Here is a 24211-nt window from a genome sequence, read left to right as displayed (position 1 = left end):
AATTTTCTACAAATTGAATTTCATGTATTCGACATACGATGAGTTCCAAGAGAGTCCTAAATATGCAATTTGACACCTAAGCTGGAATAGGAGAAACATTTAGACGTCTCAAAATGTTCAACATTCCGATCATATACGTCTTCAAAACAACCGTTGAGAGAGATGACACCATAGAAGAAATCAGGAAAGTTACAACATGATACTAAAATAACAGCTTGTATACAACAACTCAAAGATTAGTTAACAAATAACATCTAACATGTCGATAAAGATGGAATAAGTGTGCAAAGAATAAAATCATCTTCGACAATATTATAAAGATGTTTGGAAACTAGACAAGCTTAAAATACTATTGCCCATTGACAGTGTTAGAGATCCGGGCATATAAACGCAGCAAAAAATCAAAAATTTTAAATCCTTACCTCAAGATCTATGTATAATGAACGGATGATTATGGAGAATAGGAACATGTACCTTAATAAAGTTTTCCTTTTGAATATGATGAACGTTCTGATCTTGATGAACCACTGCAGCCCTCCTTCAAAAGATCTGCTCTCCAAAGGTATCCACACGAACGTCCGATCGTTCAACGATCACCAGACCGGCACTAGCCGATATGGTTGCCTCCTTATCTCTCTCTCTCTCTCTCTTTCAGCCTCTCTTAGATATAGAGCTGATATGGTTTTTCTCTAAAAATATGATGCAAGTACTAACCCTAAAATTATACATCTTAATGCATATATAGGGGAGAGAGAATTAGGGCCTAACCCTAAACCTAATGGGCTTCTAAAAAGACCCATTCTGTTTTGGGTTTGTATTATTATTAAATTCAAATTCTAATATATTTACAATTAATCAAGTCTCACTTAATTAATTAAATTCATATTAAAAATAAAATATTTAAATTCATAATTTAATTAATACTCCGTTCAAACGTTCTTTGTGTGTGACCCTTTAGGTTATTATTACGTTGACAATAATTTTATTTTCAAATAATAAAATTATAAACAATGAGTGGCATCTAGTAATATATCATTGCTCCCAAGTAATAATAATAATAATTGGTGAGTCAATTAAACCTTTCGTGTGTAATGTACAATGTAATATAATCCCTTGTTAGGCCTCAATGATACTATAGAAGGGGGTTGAATATAGTATCTTCAATCAATTCGATTATGAACACAAGTATGTAACAAAAAACAAGTTTATTCAATATATCAAACTCTGTTACAGTAGGTTAATCTACTCTCTCAGTGATGTATGATATCACTAAGAGCTGCTAGGGTTACAAAGAATAATATTCTCGAGAATGATAACACTTATAGTGTAAACCTTAAGCTGTGTTTATATAATACACAGTTACAAGATATCTTCTAATTGATATGAAATATATCTCTTCCTAAAATATATCAATCAGATATTATCTTATTACAAGTCTTCTAGTCGTCCAACTCCTAAAGCATATCTTCCTTTGTTTAGTCCAGATCATCTCCTAGAAATCAGCCGCACTTTACTTCTGAAGCATATCCTTCCTTAAGCTCTGTATCACAAGTTTTGATACCTTAAGTTCTGATATCTTCCCGTCTTCAGTAAATCCTGATTTCCATTAAGTCCTGATATTAAGTTCTGAAACTAAACACATCAGAGTAGTCATGACATCACAAATATATCTAACATCCCTTTAGCCTTATATTATAGATCAAATTTGAGGCATGCATTGTGTCATCCTCTGCAAGCGTTTAATCCTTCTTTCCTTGATCAATGAGTAAACTATTAAACAAATCACTATTTGAGCACGACCATGCATTTTATAGTCTTACTCAATCAAGAGGCCAATAATATCACTCCTTTAATATAGGAGGGCTAAATCCCATCTAGACCATTCATATTTCTCATACGATTCATAATATACCAAATGTCTACTCTTACGATTACCTGGTCAAGGATAACTTTAAATAGTATCAAAGTATATTAATTCTCGTATAGAAATATAATAATTTCAGGTCTAAGGACCAATATATCATTATCACTATGAGATTAACTTATGACACCTTAAACATGTAGTATCTCACAACGGATCAATCCAGCACCATGTATTTAATATATGTGCCTGTATTTTTGACTTTAGTATCACCATTCCAATGATCAATGAAATATGATCATCAGTTAACAAACACACTAGTCTCAACGTATTTATTATTGTCCCTTAGTAATAATACTTGACTAGGGACCTTTAGGAATAATAATACTATTCTCATAATCTCATTTCTAAGTCACGTACTTAGAGATATAGATTTACATATCATATTCCAAGGACATTTATTAATTTAACATTTTATCGCAGAAAATAAAGATATAATAAAGTACTTAAAGAATAATCCATAGAATCATAATTAATAATCCAAATGTTTCATAATATAAACATAATAGTGTTGTTTCTACGGCACAAACACTAACAGACATAAGATGACAACAATAAGGAACTCGCCCATGACTTGGACACAATCGACGTATGTCGTGACTTGACAAAAGTAGTGGCAACCTTGTAACTACAACATATGTCAAAAAGTTAACACAATAACGTGTGAATTAAAAAATTCCAACAAGATGGCCTCATCCTAAAGAGGTTTTCCCAAATGCAATCGACACAAGAGCTGAAAAATTCATAATCACACGGGAGCATGCGTCATTGACAAAATAGATGGACGAGAATCTTGTTATCCTAGAATAATGGACGGGAAATGACTTCAGGGAAGTTAAACTTCAATCTACTTGAAGACCAGTCAGGTGTAACTTTCTATTTATTTCTTAACTCGAGAACTATATGTTTTTTCTTGAACTATTTTTGAATGATCTGCAACTTATTTGCTTTTCATATGTTGAATAATATAATGCTTTATTTACGAGCTTTTTTATCCATGTATGTGAACAAATTTGATTATCTATATGACAACTATATTTTATGTGTAGTTTCTTTAATTTGAACATATTCCCTTGGTAAATAATGATGTGTGCATATTATGAATAATATACATGCGTTTATTTGTCATGACAAATTGTCTTTTTTTTTTTATTTTCAAATTATATGCTTGAATATGAATATTTGAAATGTAATGCATACCCAACGATTATTACGAATACTACAATAGACGAGGGGCATAGTATCCCGACTCTATTACTTTGAGAGGACTGGTCATCCTATGACGTGACAAAGGCCTGCCTTGTTCCTATAAATTAAATATATACACGACGAACAAGGAGCATAGTATCCCAAGTTCGTCAACATAAGATTCACAATAATAAATTTATTTCAAGAGGGAAAGACCTTTTAACGACTTATTATAATGCATGCACCTACATAAATTGCCGAAAATTACATATGACAAATAATGTTTGTCGACAATATAACACACTTAAGAAAATGTCATGGGGCAACACCCAATGACATTTATGAACCTCGTTATTACATTATAAAAATGGCATCCTACGAAGTTTGTTTCAAGATGGGAAGACCTTTTAACAACTTAACACTATACCGACACTTACAACAAAATTATATAAATAAATAATATCTGCCATGCGACACATTACTTATTTACGAATCAAAACATATTACAATAATCATAGATACAAAAAAGCATTGTATCTGACATTTATAATTCTACATGTAAACCAGACATCAACTGAAGATGCAATGTTTACGTCTCGGTAAAACAAATAACAAATCAGTATTCAAATCGAATAAAGTATGTTTGACAACGAATTATTCTTTGAAGATGGTGTTACGAAAATTAGAATTCACATTAATATGAAATGGAGATAATTCATTGGATATTGAACACTCCTAATAAATTTAGGGCAATTGTTGTGGCCATATTTTCACCCGTCTGGACATGAAGATTTCTAGACATGACAACTACATTATTGACCTGAAGAGCTACTGTTAACACAAAGAAAACAAGCGTGAAGACTGGACGTCAACTTGGGTCGACATGACGGAAGCGGGCCTGCTAAAAAATATGAAGACTTGGTCATCAACCATCCTAAAAAATAGGATGTGATAACAAATTTATAAAATATATGATCATGGAAAATATGACTCCTACAATTGAGGCATGTGCTGATGGAAGTTATAGGTGTAATATATCATCAAATTATAAGTTATTTAACCATTCTCTATATTATATATTAAAGTTATACACAAAGCTGATGACCGACACCTTGGTTAAGACATGACGTGAAGGTACTCGACGTGATGAGGGAGCTTGACATGAACGAAATAACAAGTAGAATAAGTATTATCACGATCCTAAAAGCTAGGAGAGAGTTATTCCTTATCCCTAAACTATAGGAATGAGTCGAGAAGGCGGTGCAACAACCTAGAAACGTGTATATGTGGCAGAAAGTTGAAAAAGCACTATAAATTCATAATCTACCATTACACACACACAATTTACTTAGACTAGAATTCTACAACTTCATCTTCTACCTTCACGTCTTCTTCTTTACTCACCTAGCCATTGTATTTAACAGATGGTATAATTTATATATTATTTAGAACAACACTCAATCCTACATCACTCATACAAGCTACCATAACCACGAATAATTCTTTCTCTTCACATTAAATTGGCACACTCAAATGAGAAGTTTTACACTTCTTATCCTAACTATTTTACTGACTGTAATCATTAGCAACTCCACATCTATCATATTTTCTCTCAGCCGACGAGTAGGACTGCAAAGCCGACGAGTTCAGGAGCAGCCGACGAGTACATGCACAGCCGACACGTCAAAGCTGCATATTCGACATGTCTAGAATTTATAGTCGAAGAAGGAGCTTTCCTCCATTTTTTATCGTTATTTCATCAATTGTAATCACTTGTAATCATCTTATTATCATTATAGTGGAATTATTTTGGTTGGGTATCGTCCCACCAGCGGTTTTTACCCTTTCACGGGTGTTTTCCGCGTCACCAATTGTTGGCGTCCATTTATATTTTGCACATGTCGAATATTTTTCTCTTTACAATTTTGCCATATTTTAATCTATTATACTTAGCTCTTAACCCGCAAATTTTGGTAAAAACATATTGGGTAGTCTCAGCCCAAGTACCACATCGAGGAAAATACAGAGAAATTTCTTGTATATAGAGCTACCAGGTTCATTAGTATGAGGTATTTGGGAATGACCCAAAATAAATTCGTGTGGATAGGTCCAAAGCGTATAATATCATAAATGTTGAGTTAGGCTTGTTTAGCAAGCTCAAAAAGTGGTAATAGAGCTATAATTATAACAGTCCATAAATCTGAGATGGGCTACCCTCGGATGGGATTGAGGGAGAGGCATACCGGCCTTCTGATATGGGCCTATAGGGAGTCAAATAACTAGATGGATTCTAGTATGGGTCAAGGGGGAACCAGATCATATAATCAAGAGGCAGATCCGATAGGTGTCGAGCTTGATGTGTGAATGGGGGATTGTTAGTAGTTATCCCACATCGTTTGTGGGAGGGGCAAATTGCTATAATATAAGAAGCCAATTGACTCTATTAATACGAAAACTTTTGAGAGTGATCCAAAAATAAAATTGTGCGGACTTGGTTCAGAGCGGACAATATTATACTAATGTGAAGTTAAGTTGAGCTTAGTAAGCCCAACAAGTGGTATCAGAGTTTCAGGTTATATCGGTCCATAACAATCTCATATGGCTCCTAGAATGGACCAAGGAAGTGGCAAACGTGTTATCCCAGTATGGGCTTAAGGGGAAGGCGGGTGGACCTTCCAGTATGGGCCTAGAGGGAGGCAAATATCCAGATGTACTTCCAATATGGGTCATGGGGGAGATCCGAGAGGTGTCGAGTCCGATATGTGAATGACGAGATTGTTAGGAGTTAGTCTCATATTTTTGTGAAAGAGTCAGATTACTAGTATATATATATTATTTGTGAAAGAAGCAGATTACTGGTATATATAAGCTTTTATATAACTTCATTAGTATGAGACATTTTGGAATATGAATAAAACAAATCTGTGCCGATTCAGTCCAAAACAAATTATATTATACTGATGCAGAATATGCTAATAAATTAATTAAATTTGGTTGGTGAAAAGTCGATGTTGTTTTTATCCCTATTCTAATTTAAAGAAAAAAGTGCTTAATTATTTATTTTTTCATACTATCTAGATGTTTTTACCTATCCCCCATGTAATATGGTGACGTAAGAAGTTGTTGGATTAATTTTTTGAATACGACCAAAGTGGATTATACTAGTTTCTCTGTAAGTAATTTATTCAAAAAGACAAATATTAACCCACATCCCACGTTCCCCATCACCATATGAAACAAGGACAGATAACCAGAAAGAATATAATAAGATGACAAAGCGATAGTAGTGTAATCTTATCGCTGTGTGACCATATATATCAATCTATCACATTTCTATCTACTCAATTGCCAAATATAAATCAAAATGTTACGAACACAATATCCGAATATATAATTTTGTAGGCTGTGGGATTCCGGTGTACTTGCCTACCATACTCTGGACTACTTTAGTTATGATCGTGTGAAGGAAAAGAAAAGGGATTGGATATCACACTCTCTGCGTCTATTTTTAGTTCAATGGTCATATTTTTTTGTTCAATATATGATTAATATTAAGTTTGATTGAACTTTATTAATATTTTATAACTGAATAAAATAAAATTATATCATTAATAAGAACATTTTATCTATTTTAATATATATTTTTTATTTTTTTAATAATATAAGACTAATATTTAATCTTTGATCAAAAAATTGATTAATTCGACCGAAAAAAAAAAGAAATATCACAACTAAAAAAATGACAGAGGAGTATTATTATCTGTGCTACGACTTCGAATTAATTTGTCAATATTCGCAATGATTTCAAAATTTTGTACAAAAAGTTTACTTTGATCTGGATGCAGATGCCAGGATGGATCCAAAGCATATTTTAGTGACTTTGTAAAACTTTATGAGATTATTTCAAAACATGCATGATAGTTGCATCAATGCTTAAAGCTATACACACATCTATATACTATGTGTGCGCAAAGATTTTAATCATCTTCTTAGGATAGAAAGTTGAAATGTAGGTGAACTATTTGTCTATTTGGATAGGTGAGACTTACAGTTGGTTATATATAAGATAGCTCAACGGGTTTAATAAACTTAGTAGGTGTTTGGTTTCATTCTAACTCATCCCGAACTTATTAAAATAAATATTCAATTACAATGTATGAAAGCTTTATCAGTCAAAATGCATGAGAATTGGACAATGATGAAGGTGATGAGAAACAAGCTAAAATGGGTTGGTACCACCATTTGTCTTCCTTGTAATAAAATTTAACCAAGATGCGCACTAACATATACATTCATACATGATCATAATAATATAAGAGGTTAAAGGAACTTGCTAGCTAGGTGATGATGATGATCGAGGTAGGAAGGTGTGTGATTGGTGTTTTTGGACCACATTTAAAGCACCAACATCATGTCGATCGTAAGAAATAACTTAAGAATCAAATATATAACAAATACAAAGTGCCACTTTTCTGCGAAACATCTCCAAATTCCGTTTGTCCGACAGCCTAATGTTTAGGGTTGAAGGTGGCCATGAACAAAGGTTACCCATCTAATAAAATTTATTTTCCATTTTTTGTATTTAGTAAGCCAAGTTTATTATCTACGATTTGCAAACTCTCTAACAATTTATCGAAACTACAACGATTAATTAATTTTAAAAAGTGGAATCACGAGAATTAATCGCTTAAAACCTACCTGAACCAGGCACCAACAGCAAAAAAAAATATGAAAAACAAATTTCAAGAAAAAGAAGATAATCTCGAGTTTGGGTGTTTAATCATGTTTCTTATTATAATTAAAAAAAAAACTAGTAATGTTAAAAATGACTAATGAAAAGACTTAAAGCACAAATGAGGTTGGTACAAATACCTGGAAAATAAAAGATAGAGTGGGTACAAGAGTTGCAGTAAGTCAGAACCCTTGCTTGCACAACACAGATAGCCTGTATTTGTGTTTTTAATTACTCTTGTATTTGGGTACAAGAGTGGGTACATATCCACAGCTTGTACCAGCAGAACGACACATTTATTTTGTTGTTTTTCTAGATATTAAAATTGATATAGCTGCAAGTCCAAAGAGGAAAAACACACATCGATGATCCTCCTCGAATCAACACAATAAATGTTTTATTTTTATTTTTTAATAGAGAACCCTATGTCTCTCTCTCTAAATTAATGTCAATAAAATGTACGAATCCATGAATAAGATGTACGGGCTCGACAGCATATAATTATCTCAAACTCTTATAAATTTTCTTTATTTTATTGGATATATAATAAAATAAATTTTCATAAATTTGACTTATTTTTATTAATGAAATATTTTTATAAATGAACTTGATGTGAATGCAGAAATTTATTAACATTAAAACTAATTCCACCAATAAAAATTAGTTAAACTCACGAGAGTAGTGTTTATTGTGTGTTTATGGAAAAATCGTAAAATATTATTTAAAATGTATTTTTTGTAAAATAAATTTTATTATTCAACTAGATATTGCTCGCATACCTCTAACACATGTATAGACTTTTTATTATTTTGAAAAAAATTAAATCTATCTTTTTTTCTTGGTACATGATTCAAATCGATCTTGTGATAAAACCGCAGCAAGATATGGGTAAATAAATTTTGATTATATTTTTACATTCTCATTTTCATTTATAGCATTATCCGAACATATTGATAATTTATAAGTTATAGATTAAACTCACTCACACATCTTACTTGTCTTTCACGGGATTCGAACCCTCAACATCATATAAAGAAAGCAAAATCAAACCAAATCAAACATACTCGATATAATCCCATTTAAACGGGGTTCGAAGGAATAAGATATACCCAATCCTACCCTATTACAAAAAATATGAAAGCTGTATCCATGAATATCTCCAGCTTAGCGCAAGACAAAGACAAGATAAATGTGTGCCCATGACATAATTTACATGAGATTTACCTGTCAACAATCAATATCAATGTCTGCCGAAATCTGAGAAGCTACACTTCTAACTCACAAAATAAATCATTTACCAACATTGGTGAATATAAAACTTTACAACCGAACCCGGTATAAGCCACGAGATCCAGCCTCAACTACTCCAATACACCGTCTCCAATCAGTCCTATCAAATGTAATATTACCCTTGAGATTTAAAGTCAAAATATCCAAATTCAAATGTTCACCTTTATTTTTTCTCTCTCAATCAAAAATTTTCAACCCGCCTAATTGAAGGGAAAATACGTCTGTGTCTAACATGCTCATATCAACATAAACATCGTCTCTTATTTTCTTGAAAATAGATTCAACACCCAAAACTCTTGTAAAAATTTTATTGGGAATATAATTCGTCATTGTGTAAGCACAAATCCATCCAACATACGTTTTTCGGCTTTACTCAAAGGCGCTAATTAACATTGAAATCATACAACAATGTCGATTTAACTTTTAATCTATAAAATTTACCCTTCAACTTTGAATGTATACTCTTATCACATAACACTTTCATAGTAGTTTTCCATCTAACCCAATCTAGCTTAATACATTGCTTAACATTAACAAGAACATTACTAATATTATTTATGATAGAGCACATATACTTGAAACTATAAATTTGTGAAACGCGATCATCTACAAAGCAAACAACAATGTTATTATCTTGATTCTCTTTGCTAAAATTAGCGTAAAGATATTCGTCTCAAAACGGCGGAAACATAATTATTAGACTTTAATTCTAAGTATTGTTCTAAGTTTTTATTAGTTTCAGTTCCAGATTCCGCGATAAATGCACGAGACCAGGGAGATTTAAATAATCTTGTGTTACAACAAGAGCAATATATGGTTAAATAATTTTTTTTATTACAATTTCACTCTATTTTCATTTATAGCATTGTCCAAAGACTTTGTTGGGGAATAAACTGGACATTTTAAATTATTGATTTTGTTTGTGGAAAACTCTTCCAGCCCTGAGGCCGTTAAGTAATTGATCTTTTCCAGAACAACTACAGTCGTGATACCATATAGATGAATCAAATCCTAACGAGCTTAGAATGTTAAAACATGTACCTAAAGTACAATCATAACATATATCCACCAACCTGTACATTGTTAAAATTTTCTCCATTAAGAGCATAGTTGAATATGACTAGTGAATAGACCTGAGCAGTTAAAGGTGAGCTACCATTGCACTTGGGTACAATTACAAAAAGCTCCCTGAATTCAGAATTTGATGCGAAGTCCTCGGAAAACCGAATTGTATATTTGATATGCTATTGGCTCAAGAGCTAACAGCTCTGCAAAACACAAAAGGTTAAAGATACTCTTGCTTGTCATCTTGCTTTATTTGTTTAGCATGGTCGATGTTCGGATATGTTCAGCACAAGACAAAAAAATTAACTAAATAGTGAATCAGTAAGTAATTTATTCTTCTTAAAAAATTAACAAAATTCATAGTTGTTAACCCAATTCTTTACAATGGAGGACGGAACTCAGTTATAAAATATAATTATCTAAATTTTATTTTAATTTTTTAAAAATTAATTTATAATGTTTTCATTTTTTATATATAAAAAAATTTAAAAGCAAATTATGAAACTTTAATTTATAATAATCTTAAAATGAGTAAACATAATAACAGAAAAACTATGGAATATATTGGCTTGTCGTCACTAGGATAAAATATTTGAATCTCCTAAGATATACATGATATTATGACAGAAGTTAATACTTCAAACGCAAAATATGGCCTAAAAATATTAATATGTAAAAGTTATTGATGATAATTAGTTCTTATTATACAAGCAAAGGAAAGGGTACAGGGTTGTACTCATAAAAATTGTACACAATTATGAAAAGAAACTTATTACTTACATTATTACATTTGTGAATTACTCTTTCACTCGTCACCCTGGCAGCAAGGTTGCTGTTACTTTTCCATTGTTTTGAGAAACACACACTCACATACACATTTGACAGCCATAATTATAAACACAATTAAGTAAGCATGTCTAGAGTGTGACTTAATTAGCAGGTTTAACATAAGAAATTTTGCAAAAAGGATTGACAATCAATATGTGCATGCTGTTTAATCATGTAACTGACCGTGCATGCATGCATGCATGTAGTCGTAGATGTAGGATAATGATACAATTTGAGAACCCTGTTTTCACGCGGGGTGACATGTCTCTCCTCATTATTAAGTGCGTGTTGGAAGCTTTTTGTTTGTATGGATTACAATTTTATACACAATTTTGTGACTCTCCCATTTTTTATATTATAATTCACAATCTCACTAATGTCATAAACACAAAATACAGTACGTATATTCATGTTATTGCTTATAGTTGTATAGAATAATTTGCGAAAATTGAATTTGATAGTTTCTTATATGATGCATATATAGTATTTTGTACCTTGTGAAAATTCAACTTTAGTTTTATATTCATTTAACAACCATAAGGAAACCGAGTCACTTTGAGTAATTTGCAATCCAGACTGATTCGTAATTACCGTACTACAGTCGAAAGCAAATTATATATGGTGGGAAGGTAGGCGCGCCAAAGTATCAGATCTAATGCTTACAAAAGATGAGCTCTCCTCCATATCAATGCACCTGCAGATTCAACCAAAATTGATTGTCCGTTTCAATAATTTGAAATATTTTGATTATCGAATTGAATGCTTAGCTTCATTTAATAATCCCGTGACTACAGACTACTACAGTACAATTTTGTATTCGAAGACAAACTCCTTAAATGCAAATACAGGCAGTCTTCGTTTAGATCTGTTATATTATTAAGTATGGTCCAAGAACATGCATTTAATTCTTTCATCCTCAGTTTTCTTTATCGATGTGCTAACTGTATCTATACGAATTTTGAAATGAACATGCATGAAGAACTGTGTGGTGTGTTCGTGAATTGTTAAACTGACAACATCTGTGTATTGTCATGCAAGTAAATAGGACGTCCTTTGGTGTAATTCGATTCGGCTTTGGTTGATGAAGGAATAGTGACACTGTACTTATTTCTTATGTTTCATTTATTTCTATACATTTTTCTTTTTTTACATTTCATTCAATTCTATATATTTTAAACTTATCAAAAATAGTAAAAAATTAATAATATAAAAATCAACCACATCCACTACTTTCTCCCACTACACTCATTTTATTCATTAAAAATTGATATGTCCCACCATTTTACCCAACTTTATACTTTTTCTTACTAAATTAAATTTTTTCTTTCTCTCTCGTCCAACTACCTTTTTAATGAAATTCTTGTCCTCCGTGCCCAGATCATTTGTATAGAAATTAGGGGTGTACGCGTTTCAGTTCGGTTTTGGAGTAAAAGTCGAACCAAACCGCGAAGAGCGGTTTTAGAAAATTGTCATGCACAATCGCATTTGCGGTTGCGGTTAACCGCGTCAATTGCGGTTGCGAATTTGCGGTTATTACGGATCGGTTTGCGGTTCAACCACTTATTTTAAAATAATTAATCATTTGTAAAAAAATAAATTCGGAATATTAATAAATTCAAGTTTAAGTTATGTGATAAATTTATATTCAAAAATAAAATACAAATTAATGCTCCATGTGGAGGAAGGATAATAAAAACATACAAAAATATGGAGGTGATAGAAAAGAAAAAAAAAGAAAGGATAAAAAAAATTACATGTTGATTACATTATCCATTTTTTGGTTATTTATTTTATAATGATTATAAATCTTATGAACGAAGTCTTAACATTAACCTAAGATTAGTTAATAAATGTGTACACTTATTAATTTATATGATATCAATTACATTTTTGGAAATATATTTTATTATAAATATATGTTGCGAGTTACGGTTGTGATTTTCAAAAATTTAAAACCGTATCCAAAACGCGAATGAGCGGTTCTTAAAATTTAAATTCACAATCAACCCGTATTTTGCGATTATCCGCAAAATGCGGTTTGGTTGTGAGCGGTTGAGCGGTTGGATGAGGTTGAGCGATTCGTCTGTACATCCCTAATAAAAATGGTTGGGACGGAGGGAGGGAGTAGTTGTCTTTTAAAATATTCTACGTGGAATGCAGAAAACTTCCTTGAAACTTTAGAAAAAAATTGTAACTAAAGTTTGTTACTTCAATTTATGATTCATTGTTCTTCCGAAAGCCGGACAATAAAATACTACACCTAGATAGCTTTGAAGAATATGGCTCCCATCTTGCAAGTGTATCTTTTTCCACCTTGTGCATCAACTCGAGGAAAACAGGGAACAATTACAAATATAAGGAGCAGCAGAGGAAATCGTTACTTTTTCCCGGTGTTCTAAAAAACGAAAATCGGGATTGTTTGATAAAGGAATTTTTCAATGATAGATAATGGTGATTAATCGGAGTATTAATTGGAAATAATTTATTTAATAAATAATTTTATTTAAATATTACTAATCTTCCATATGATTTACAAAAATAAAATCACATATTATTAATTCAAAACTGATGTTTTAATGGTAAAATTTACAAACAAAAGCACTATCACTAGAACATAATTGATATTTAAGTGATATATACTAAATAATTACTACTAACTACTCATTGGTCACTACTTGTTAGTTAGAAAATTACTACCTACTAGTTCAAATTTTAAGATTTAAAATATTATTATTAATATTAATTATTAAATATTATATGTTAGTAATTATTATTTTTAAAAAACTTAATTATTTTAAAAAATATAATTTTTTTATTAATTTCAAACTTAAACTGATTCGACCGATTTTTTACGAACTGCCCGACTTTAAAGCATTTAAAAAAAACATATTTTGACCAGATAAAGATTAATCGAGACGGAACTGTCCGAATTCTGATTAATCGGTCGATTAATCGGTTATTCGGCCAATTTTTTAAAATATTTTTTCTACATAAACAAACGTGACATATTCTTTTCATTGATTTAATATTTAAATAATTTCTTTACCCTGAGGATATGAATAGGTTTTAATTTTCCATCAATTTTAATAGTTTTTATACAAACAACATCAAGGAGACGAGGAGCTCACAAATTCTGACTAAAAAAATTGTTCCCCGTGTAAGACAAGGAACGAAATCCTAGTTTTTCTTGTAACGAGAATCGACCTCCATTTTTAAATTTAGAGTGCTAATCATTTTTTTTGTTCTTCAATTTGCAGATTTACAATCTCCTTTTATGGTTCAATCCCTTTAAATCTTCCATCCTTTCTTTCATTTTTCATTTTTTTAAGTTCTGAATAAAATATCACTTTTGGGTGGAATCTAATTGTATTTGGGTGAAATCTTATTTATACCTTGTTATCGAGGTTATCTCTTAATATATTTTGTATTTTTGTTTAAAACATTTGTGTGGTATGGCAATGGTTTTGTTGAAAATAATTTATATGATTTGTTGGAAAATCTGGAAATTATGATAGTGATAAATATCGCAAGAATTTACTTTTCACAACAAAAAATTATTCATAATTTGTGGATATTTGTTCCTCACATATTAGTTGATATGACTAAAAAAATCTGAATATTAAATATTGAGCTACATATTACATTTATGTGAAGATCAATTATGTGAAGGTCAATTATGATAGTGCTAAGTTTAAAGGTTATTGTAGGCGGATTGGTGGAAACCTATAATAATTCTTTTAATTTCAAATTTTTTTTATTCTACTTGTTAAGCGAATAGAAAACAAGATGACTATCTGTATAATTTGTTTATTAATTTTTCAATAAAATTATATTATTAATTCAAAAGTTTGTTTCGACTTTTTTCCGATATTTTAATAAATACATTATATTTTGTTTGTTCATGAAAAAGGAGACAGAGTTAAAGGACGCGGAGTTGGGATCTTTAGATTTGGGGGGGTGAATTTTTCTTTTTACGGCTTACGGTCTTCTCCACTGAAATGCAAAAAAAAATACATGTTTTTATGATTACAATGTTTAAAATTTGTAAATATATTTTGATTATTATCAAAAAATGAAAGGTATGTAATAACCCCAAAATTTTGAACTTTTTGTAACCCTTATGAATAGTGTTTTTGCTGATTTGCTGAATAAGAAAACTGTTTATGCCACACTATGTAGGGTTTCTTTTATGGATATTCTGAGATTTTATTAGTACTCTATATGGTATATAAGTGTATGTAAAGATCGTCAGAATCCAATTCCGAACACTTTGATTTTTCCCGGAAATCCACTAGATACGGAAAGAATTGAGTATAAGGTAACAAGATAAAAATGATGTAAATTAAAGGATTATAAGAGAGGATCATAAAATGAATATAATGTATTGAGAAAGGTTAAGGAAACCCAAGTAATAAGATCCCGGGTATGATCCTTCACACGAGAAAGGAGAACGAAAGTTAAGCGAACCATATAACAGATCAGCGGTTATTAGGCAAACAATTAGGGAGTTAATCAAGGAGGTTAGGGATGATGAGGTCATCCAACCAATAAGAAGAGGGCAAGTAAGGGATGATGACATCATAAGCATGACATAAGGGGAAGGAGATGTGGTTGATTTAAAACCACACAAAGTTCAAGATTAGAAATGTAATTAACCAAAAACAAAACAAAAAGAACCAAACTAAGCTAAGCAAATCAAACACACAAAACCATTTCATTTCTCCCACATTGCTCTCGGCTTTTTCCCATTTCAAAGAGAAGAATTTTCAAAATTCAAGTTCCAAGCTTCCTAAATTGGTAAGATAATTCTCTAGTACTCCTTATGCATAGTTATGACTATCCTATGAGTTTAAGCCTCCAAATCATTCACAATCTTCTCCAAGAAATCAATGAAGAAGATAATGAATAGTGATTTCAAGATTTTTAACTTGATTTTTCTTGTTTTTCCTTTAAGATCCAAGCATCCCTAAGACATCCCAAGGTTTCTTAAGGCTTCCTAGCTACTCACATCACTTCAAGGAAGGTATATCATCTCCAAACCCTAACTTTACTTTGTATATTAGGATGATTTTGGTTGTTATGGTAATAGAGTAGCAAAATGCTTGTTGGTTTAGAGTTTGGGTTGGAATGGTGGTGAATTGAATGTTGAAATCTTATGGTTTGGTTAAAGGACTTAAGTATAGTTTAAATTCAAGTTTAAGAATAAGTATAATTGTTAATATTGAGTTGATTGGGGTTGTTATGATGTAGTGTGGATGGATGTTGGTTGTATGAATGAATTGGGATTGATTGGTGATTGAATTGGAATGGTATAAAATTGGGAAATCGCGTAAACAGAGTCGTCGTAATGTCCGATTTACTTTAGACTGCTTTTGTTCATAACATTAGGACCCGAGAACTCCCTGCTAGGTTTTGACCATTGCCATGTTTAGATAGTTCATGTTACGAGTTTCGTTTTGATATGTAGTTCATTTGATTCCGATGTACGGTTTAGGAGAACCGGCCGTTTTAAGTAACGACGTTTCGCGAACGAATCATTACCCCTCGTCTTACTTTGAAACCTTGGTTAAAGACCTTAAATGACTAATTGGGGTATGAAACATTTATGCAAAGTGGATTAGGCAGTTGGTAAGGTACTCGCGAAAGAATCGCCTTAAAACCCTTAATGGTTAATTTATTAAAAATGGTGGAGCCGAGGGTACTCGAGCGACTTAAGAGAATCAGTAAGCGCAAAACAAGCGTTAGAGTCTAAGTTAGTTAAAGTATAGATTTACAAGTGACTTTGGTTTAATTCCAACTTACTTGTTGTTTATAGGTTACCAGTCTCGTCCCGAGCCTTTTATCACCCCCAGTCGCTCAGGCAAGTTTTCTACCCGTTATACTGTTGTTGTGATGTATATGTGTATATGCATGATCTTGCGATAAATGCATATTTGTTATTAGCAAGTTCTTGCGATATATTGTAGCATGTGATATGGTATATATGCATGCCTGTTTCATATTCTTGGATTATATATCTGTTGGTTAAAATGCTTACAGTTGCATAATACCTATGTTAGAGATAAGCGGTATTGAGTTTACCCTTAGTATAGGGGATCAAAAGGTGAACATATTTCTAAACCGGGAGTCGATGTTCCCGAGTATAATATATATTTTATATATATATGGTTATAGTTTTCAAAACTATTAATCGAATAAGGTTTATTCGATAACTTTAACTTTATTTTATTATTGAATATTATTTCAAATATTCATCGGAGGACTTATGACTCCTTTATTTTATTATTGAATATTATTTCAAATATTCATCCGAGGACTTATGACTCCTTTATTTTATTATTTAATATTATTTCAAATATTCATCCGAGGACTTATGACTCCTTTATTTTATTATTGAATATTATTTCGAATATTCATTCGAGGGCTTATGACTCAGTTATATTATTAATGATTATTAATTGAATATTCATTTGAGGATGTATGACTTCGTTATTTTATTTAATGAATATTATTTATAATATTCATTCGAGGTATTATGACTCCGCTTGTTATTTAATAATATTCTTTATTTTATTAAAGCATAATGTTTCGATAATCAAACTTATTTTCGATTATTCAAATAAAAATAGTACTTTCGTATAAGTATATCTTTGGTTATTTAATACTCATTTCAAGTATAAGTCATACAACTTCTACTTCAATTATTTGTATAAAGATTATTCTTTATGGGAATATTATTTAAATAATAATATTCAGACATTTTCTAAATATATTGGGACTGATTTACTTCATTAAATCAGCATTACTCCAAACACTCTTTAAAGTGTTTTCGAGTCTTCAAAATGATTTTTAAAAGTTAGAGCGGATCCCAAAACTCATTTTTATATTTAAGATCTTCCTTTTAAAAAGGAGATTTAAATACTCGCTCAAATCCTGAGGGATCCGGCTCTATTGTGTATTTTATATTCGCAACAAAGTTGCAATTTTGGTAAATGAATTGATTACTTACCCAACGTTCGGGAAGTAAGTCCATCTATCGAGTCGGCATAAGCAACATGGGATCAGTGGGCGTCCATGATAGTGTAAGTGGCTCAGTGGGAGTCCATCAAATGCATAAGTGGCTGAGTGGCAGTCCAACATAAGGTCCTATTGCGACCAGGGTGATGACCAGTGGGGAATTCGTCCATCTACTAGTAGAAAAGGTTACTTATTGATATCTTTGCCTGATCAGCAAGATATCGGGTTTATGCCACAATTCTTTTTCCCTTCCAAAAATTCATTGGATGTTACAAACTCTGTTCATACTTTACATGACAGAGGTTTTCAGGGACTGTATAAGGAAGATGTATATGTGGATATATATATCGGAACTTAATGAAGTATATCATAACGTCATTTCCTTCAATACTACTTCAAAGATTTAATCTATTCAAATCTGTCTTGTAGTCTCATCTATATGATGAACTGTTGAAAGCTCGTTATACTTTGAACAGTGGTAGTTTAAGTAACTTTATAATTGATATAAGTATAGTGAAGTATTTGGTAACTTCATCCCTTGTTTTTACTTATATCTAGTAAGTAATTATCTTACACATGATAAAAGATTCTAGTAAGTATCCATTTAGATACTTGTATTATTGTTATCACTATATATTATCTTGCGAGCTGTAAGGCTCACTCTTGCTTTATTTCTTCATCACACAACAACAGTTAGGAAAGATGGCCAGACTCCAGCAGACCCAGCGCAAGCGCGTGGGAAGCGTCCCGCGTCTTCCCGTTGATGTTGTAGCTGCTATAGCTGCAGAGGTAGATCTATTGGTAGATCAGGCATTCTACTTTTGAGAATCAAATTATGTATAATTATAACTTGTGGCAGATAATGGCAATTAACTGTAAATTTATCAAGTAATCATTTTGGGTTGTAATAACTTTTAATTGTGGATTCAAGGACTTGTACTTATTTCAATTTCATCTCTGAGACTATAACGGGTTGTGGTGTGTGTTAGTGTGGGGTCACAACATAAGGTTATTTATTATTAATTAAGTGAAATAATATTGTGGAAAGAAAGACCGTGACGACCCGGATCCCTGACCTCGGATCTGGGGGTGTTACAAGGCATATGTCATAGCCTATTTGTTTATTCAAGGATTTAACTCAACTCAAATAAGAATGTAACAAGTAAATAGTGGATCTATCGTTAAAGAGATCTCTCAAAGTAACATCTGTCAAAGGATTCAAAAACAATGTTCATCTACAGACTTGAGGAATTAATTCACTGGAAGAAGTTTAAGAAATTGATCAAGCCTCAGTGATATAAATCAAGATTGTGGATTTAATCAAGTGACATAAATCTTGTCAGGGTATCAGATAATTACAGGGATTTAATCTGAAGAAAATCAAGTTATCAAAGTCAAGTCATGAAGAAACGTCACGGACGTTAGTCACTCATGAACCAGACAGTACATCGAGTGTTAACATTCAGAAGATTTTCAGAAGAATGGTTGTTGTTCAAGAGTATTATTAATTCTCTATTAATTAATTAAGTCATATAATTTAATTAAGAAAATAAATTATATCTGTAAAGATTAATTTATTGATTAATTGAATTAATTGATTAATTAATTCTGAATTAATATTATGAATTTTTTGAATTGATTTTGAATATATATTCAATATTAATTCAGTATGACAATCAATTGAACTGGTATGACAATCAGATTGTCATACCGAAAGTCATGCTAGTTCAAATTGATTGTCATACCGAAAGTTCTACTAGCTATGGGATTATCTTGCTAGTTCAACAGATTGTCATGCCGATTGTCTTGCCAGTTCAAACAATTGTCATACCGATTGTCTTTCCAGTTCAAGCAATTGTCAAACCGATTGTCTTGCCAGTTCAAGCAATTGTCATACCGATTGTCTTGCCAATTCAAGTGGATTTTGTTGATTGATTTATTTAAAGACAAGAGTAGCAGATATAATAGATTTAACTTACAACAGAATACTTTTCTTCAACAACTCAAGAACAGAAGCAGCCGCCCAAAATATCTCATCTCTCTGCTGAATTCAAGATCATTAATTTCTAGCTATTAAAGTTAAATCCAAACCATTAGAAATCATTCTCTTGTTCTTGTGTAACTATCTAGCGGATCAAAATCCCCAGAACTTAATCTCAAATTGCTTATAGCATTTGATCTTTTTATTGCAAAAATAGAAAAAGTTCATGTCGAATTTATTCTAAATTTGTGATAATCTATTTGAGATTAATCCCTTATAAACGATACCGTTGTTGTAACACCTTTCAAGTTTAATAATAGTTTTATTTAACTTGAATTTTGTTTCACTTTTTTATTCCGCATTAAATTCGATTAAACGGTATAGTTTGTATTCAACCCCCCTTCTACAAATATATTGGGACCTAACAATTGGTATCAGAGCCTTTGTATTAACGAACAAATCAAGATCCTAGACTTTTGTGAATTTTCAACTCCTTGAATTTTTATTTCTTCAAAAATTCATAATGACTTCATGAAAAGTTGGAACCGTTAAAATTCCATTGTTTGATAAAGAAAATTATAATATGTGGAAGAAGAAGATGCTCTTGTTTTTACAAGTTGCAAATCCCAAATATCTCGACGTGTTAAAGAAGAGTCCAAAAATTCCGATGGTTATTGAACCAGAGGTTATAGAAGATAATGTTGTAATTACCAAAGCTAGAACCTTTGCAAAAGAGCCTGAGGATTTTACTCCTGCTGAAAAGGAAGAAGCCTCCTTGGATGCCAGCCTTCAATTAATTTTAGTTGATTCCCTTGATTCCTTAATGAACAGACATGTGATGAACTGTAAAAATTTCAAACACATCTGGGAAACTATTGAGGTGATTAATGAAGGCACATAGGAAGTTAGGGAGAACAAGTTAGAGATCCTAACCTCTGAGTATGAACATTTTAAATCCAATCCAGGAGAAGGAATTACTGAAGTGTTTGAGAGGTACAATGCATTGATCAACAACCTGAACATAAATGGAAAATATTATTCAATCGGGAGGTCAACAAAAAGTTCCTTTTAACACTGCCAACTCATCTTGAACATAGAATCACTGCCATAAGAGAAGCAAGAGATCTGAGTGAGATTTCTTTGGAAAGGCTCTATGGTGTGTTAAAAACCTATGAGTTGGAGCAGATTCAGCAGAAGGAAGTCTACGGGAAAGGTAAAGTGGCCAGCACGTTTACTGCTCTAGTAGCTGAAGGTCAACAACAACAACAACAATCTCAACAGTCAGAGAGAATGGTACAGTCTTCCAAGGCTGAGGAAAATGTGATAGTAGCAGAATATGATCCTCCTACTACAAATCAATCCGGTGATGATTTTTACTCATTGGAAGAGCTGGAGCAATTGGAAGATGAGTCAATGGCCCAGATTGTCAAGAGATTCTCCAATGTCAGATTCAAGTAAAATCCCAAGTTCAAGTACAAGTCCAACTACAACAGATTCCAGAAATGTGGATCTTCATCCTCTAACACCAGCAGTGGTGGAAACAAAACAGGGATGGTTGATCGGAGCTCCATTCAATGCTTTAACTGCAATGAGTTGGAACATTTTACCACAGAATGCAGGAAGCCAAAGCAAGTAAGGAAGAACTCTTATGATTCAAATCAGAAGAGTAACTCTGAAAGGGCTTATCTGGCAAAGGGAAGAAGCCGGGATGATACTGATAGTAAAGATGAAGAAGATGGGAATCTTGCTCTTATGGCTATTGATGGAAATACTTCATCGTCAAGAAAAGAGGTAAAATTTACTGATGCTGAATTAGTTTATCATCTAGGAGGTTCCTTAGATTGTGCTCGTCATGATAATGAAATGTTAATTCAACAGATCAAAGACCTTGAGAAAGAGGTCAATAAATTAAGACTTGTGCACATTAATTAAGACAAATTAAAAGAACAAGTATCTTTTCTAGAGAATAGAGTTAACTGCTATAAACAACTCGAAACTATTCTCAAAGACAAGATCACCGGTCTTGAGACTAAGGTTAAAGCTTACTTTAATTCTTGTTCGAAGGCTAAAGAGTTCTACAATAAGCAAGCTATTAATAAAATATCTGGAATAGGTTTTGATTATAATGTTGCTATTGGAGAATTAGGCATAAACTCCCCTCCTCATGTCTGTGCTAAAGGTAGGGAAGTACCACATGTGCTTAAGGGTGTTGATAAACCCCTCTATAAAGGATCAATTGCTGAACCATTTGATGAGACCTCCTTTATTATTCAAGAAGAAATACGTGCTGAAGATCTTGCTAATGAGAAGGTTGTTTCTAAGACAAGTGTGTCGAAAGTTCCGATCAAAGTTGTGAAAGCAACTGAGACTAACTCAGACACACATGAGTTGGATAACAAAAATACCATGTCTACCATGCATAATTTACCTGTTGTTAATCCCTCTCATAAAGTATGTGATGTTCCTAATTGTATGTCTTGTGCTTTTAATTTGATGTATGCTTATTTTAATGGTAAACATGTTTCTAGTGATAAGACTACTCCTCGTCAGCATGTGAATAATAGGAAGCATGATAGGTCTAAGACTGCTAGTCCTCCTAAGGCTAGAAAGGAGACATTTGTGCCTAAGCCTAAACAGAAATTTGTTAAGGCTGTTTACAAGGTCAAATGTCCAGTCATTGAGAAAGTTGAGAACATTAAAGTTAAGAATGTTGTTTTTCCTAAAAAAGGTCAATTCTACAAGTATGTCGGGCCCAACCAAGTTTGGGTTTCGAAGAAAGTTTAATCCATTTATATTGCAGGGCATTAAATAGGTGGAACCGGCAGTGTCGATTCTTGACTGCGGATCGTCAAGACATATGACCGGAGATAGAGCCCTTCTATCAAATGTTGTTGAGAAAGCTGGCCCAGTGGTTACCTTTGGAGATAACAGCAAAGGTTTAACTGAGGGATATGGCTGTTTGCAAGCTGGAAATGTTATCATTGATAATGTTATATGTTGGTCTACAAACAGACTTGTGCACTCGAACAGTTTTAGGAGAAAATCAAACTTCTTTCTACATTAGTGATTTCTTAGTCATTAAAATCTTTTGAAATCACTATTGTACATCATTTCTCTCAAAAGATTAAATGTATAATTTTCATTCATTATATATATTTTTGAATTATATTATATATATAAAAAATTATTGATAATTAGATATAGTAAATATTAATTAAAAACATAGTCACACTCGACTAACAAGAACAAAAAGTACATAACAAATGACCTAATTCTTAAACACAAACACGCTCCTAATTAATTGATGCAACTTGTTACTCAATGATTTAGGTAGGAAGAAGAAGGAGCAAGGACAGTCAGCAAAAACTTGAAAATTTTCATTTTGATTCAAGTATGTAATAACTAATGACTAGCAGTTCACGTTTTGATTCAAAAACAATGTTCATCTACAGACTTGAGGAATTAATTCACTGGAAGAAGTTCAAGAAATTGATCAAGCCTCAGTGATATAAATCAAGATTGTGGATTTAATCAAGTGACATAAATCTTGTCAGGGTATCAGATAATTACAGGGATTTAATCTGAAGAAAATCAAGTTATCAAAGTCAAGTCATGAAGAAACGTCACGGACGTTAGTCACTCATGAACCAGACAGTACATCGAGTGTTAACATTCAGAAGATTTTCAGAAGAATGGTTGTTGTTCAAGAGTAGTATTAATTCTCTATTAATTAATTAAGTCATATAATTTAATTAAGAAAATAAATTATATCTGCAAAGATTAATTTATTGATTAATTGAATTAATTGATTAATTAATTCTGAATTAATATTATGAATTTTCAGAATTGATTTTGAATTTATATTCAATATTAATTCAGCATGACAATCAATTGAACTGGTATGACAATCAAATTGTCATACCGAAAGTCATGCTAGTTCAAATTGATTATCATACTGAAAGTTCTACTAGCTATGAGATTGTCTTGCTAGTTCAACAAATTGTCATGCTGATTGTCTTGCCAGTTCAAACAATTATCATACCGATTGTCTTGCGAGTTCAAGCAATTGTCATACCGATTGTCTTGCCAGTTCAAGCAATTGTCATACCGATTGTCTTGCCAGTTCAAGTGGATTCTGTTGATTGATTTATTTAAAGACAAGAGCAGCATATATAATAGATTTAACTTA

The 24211-nt window shown here is 31.9% G+C and overlaps 1 long non-coding RNA gene across 1 annotated transcript; it reads left to right on the top strand.

The window, feature by feature from the left end:
• Positions 1 to 15736: 15736 nt before the first annotated feature.
• On the top strand, positions 15737 to 16884 carry LOC141677774 (uncharacterized). Its single transcript, XR_012557525.1, has 3 exons — positions 15737 to 15821; positions 15979 to 16047; positions 16840 to 16884. It is a non-coding gene; the product is annotated as an uncharacterized LOC141677774 (long non-coding RNA).
• The last annotated feature ends 7327 nt before the right edge of the window (positions 16885 to 24211 follow it).

The sequence above is a fragment of the Apium graveolens genome, chromosome 8 (genome assembly GCF_009905375.1).
Source record: "Apium graveolens cultivar Ventura chromosome 8, ASM990537v1, whole genome shotgun sequence".
Taxonomy (NCBI): domain Eukaryota; kingdom Viridiplantae; phylum Streptophyta; class Magnoliopsida; order Apiales; family Apiaceae; genus Apium; species Apium graveolens.
The sequence above is the reverse complement of the archived record's forward strand: the minus strand, read 5'-3'. Positions and strand labels throughout refer to the sequence as shown.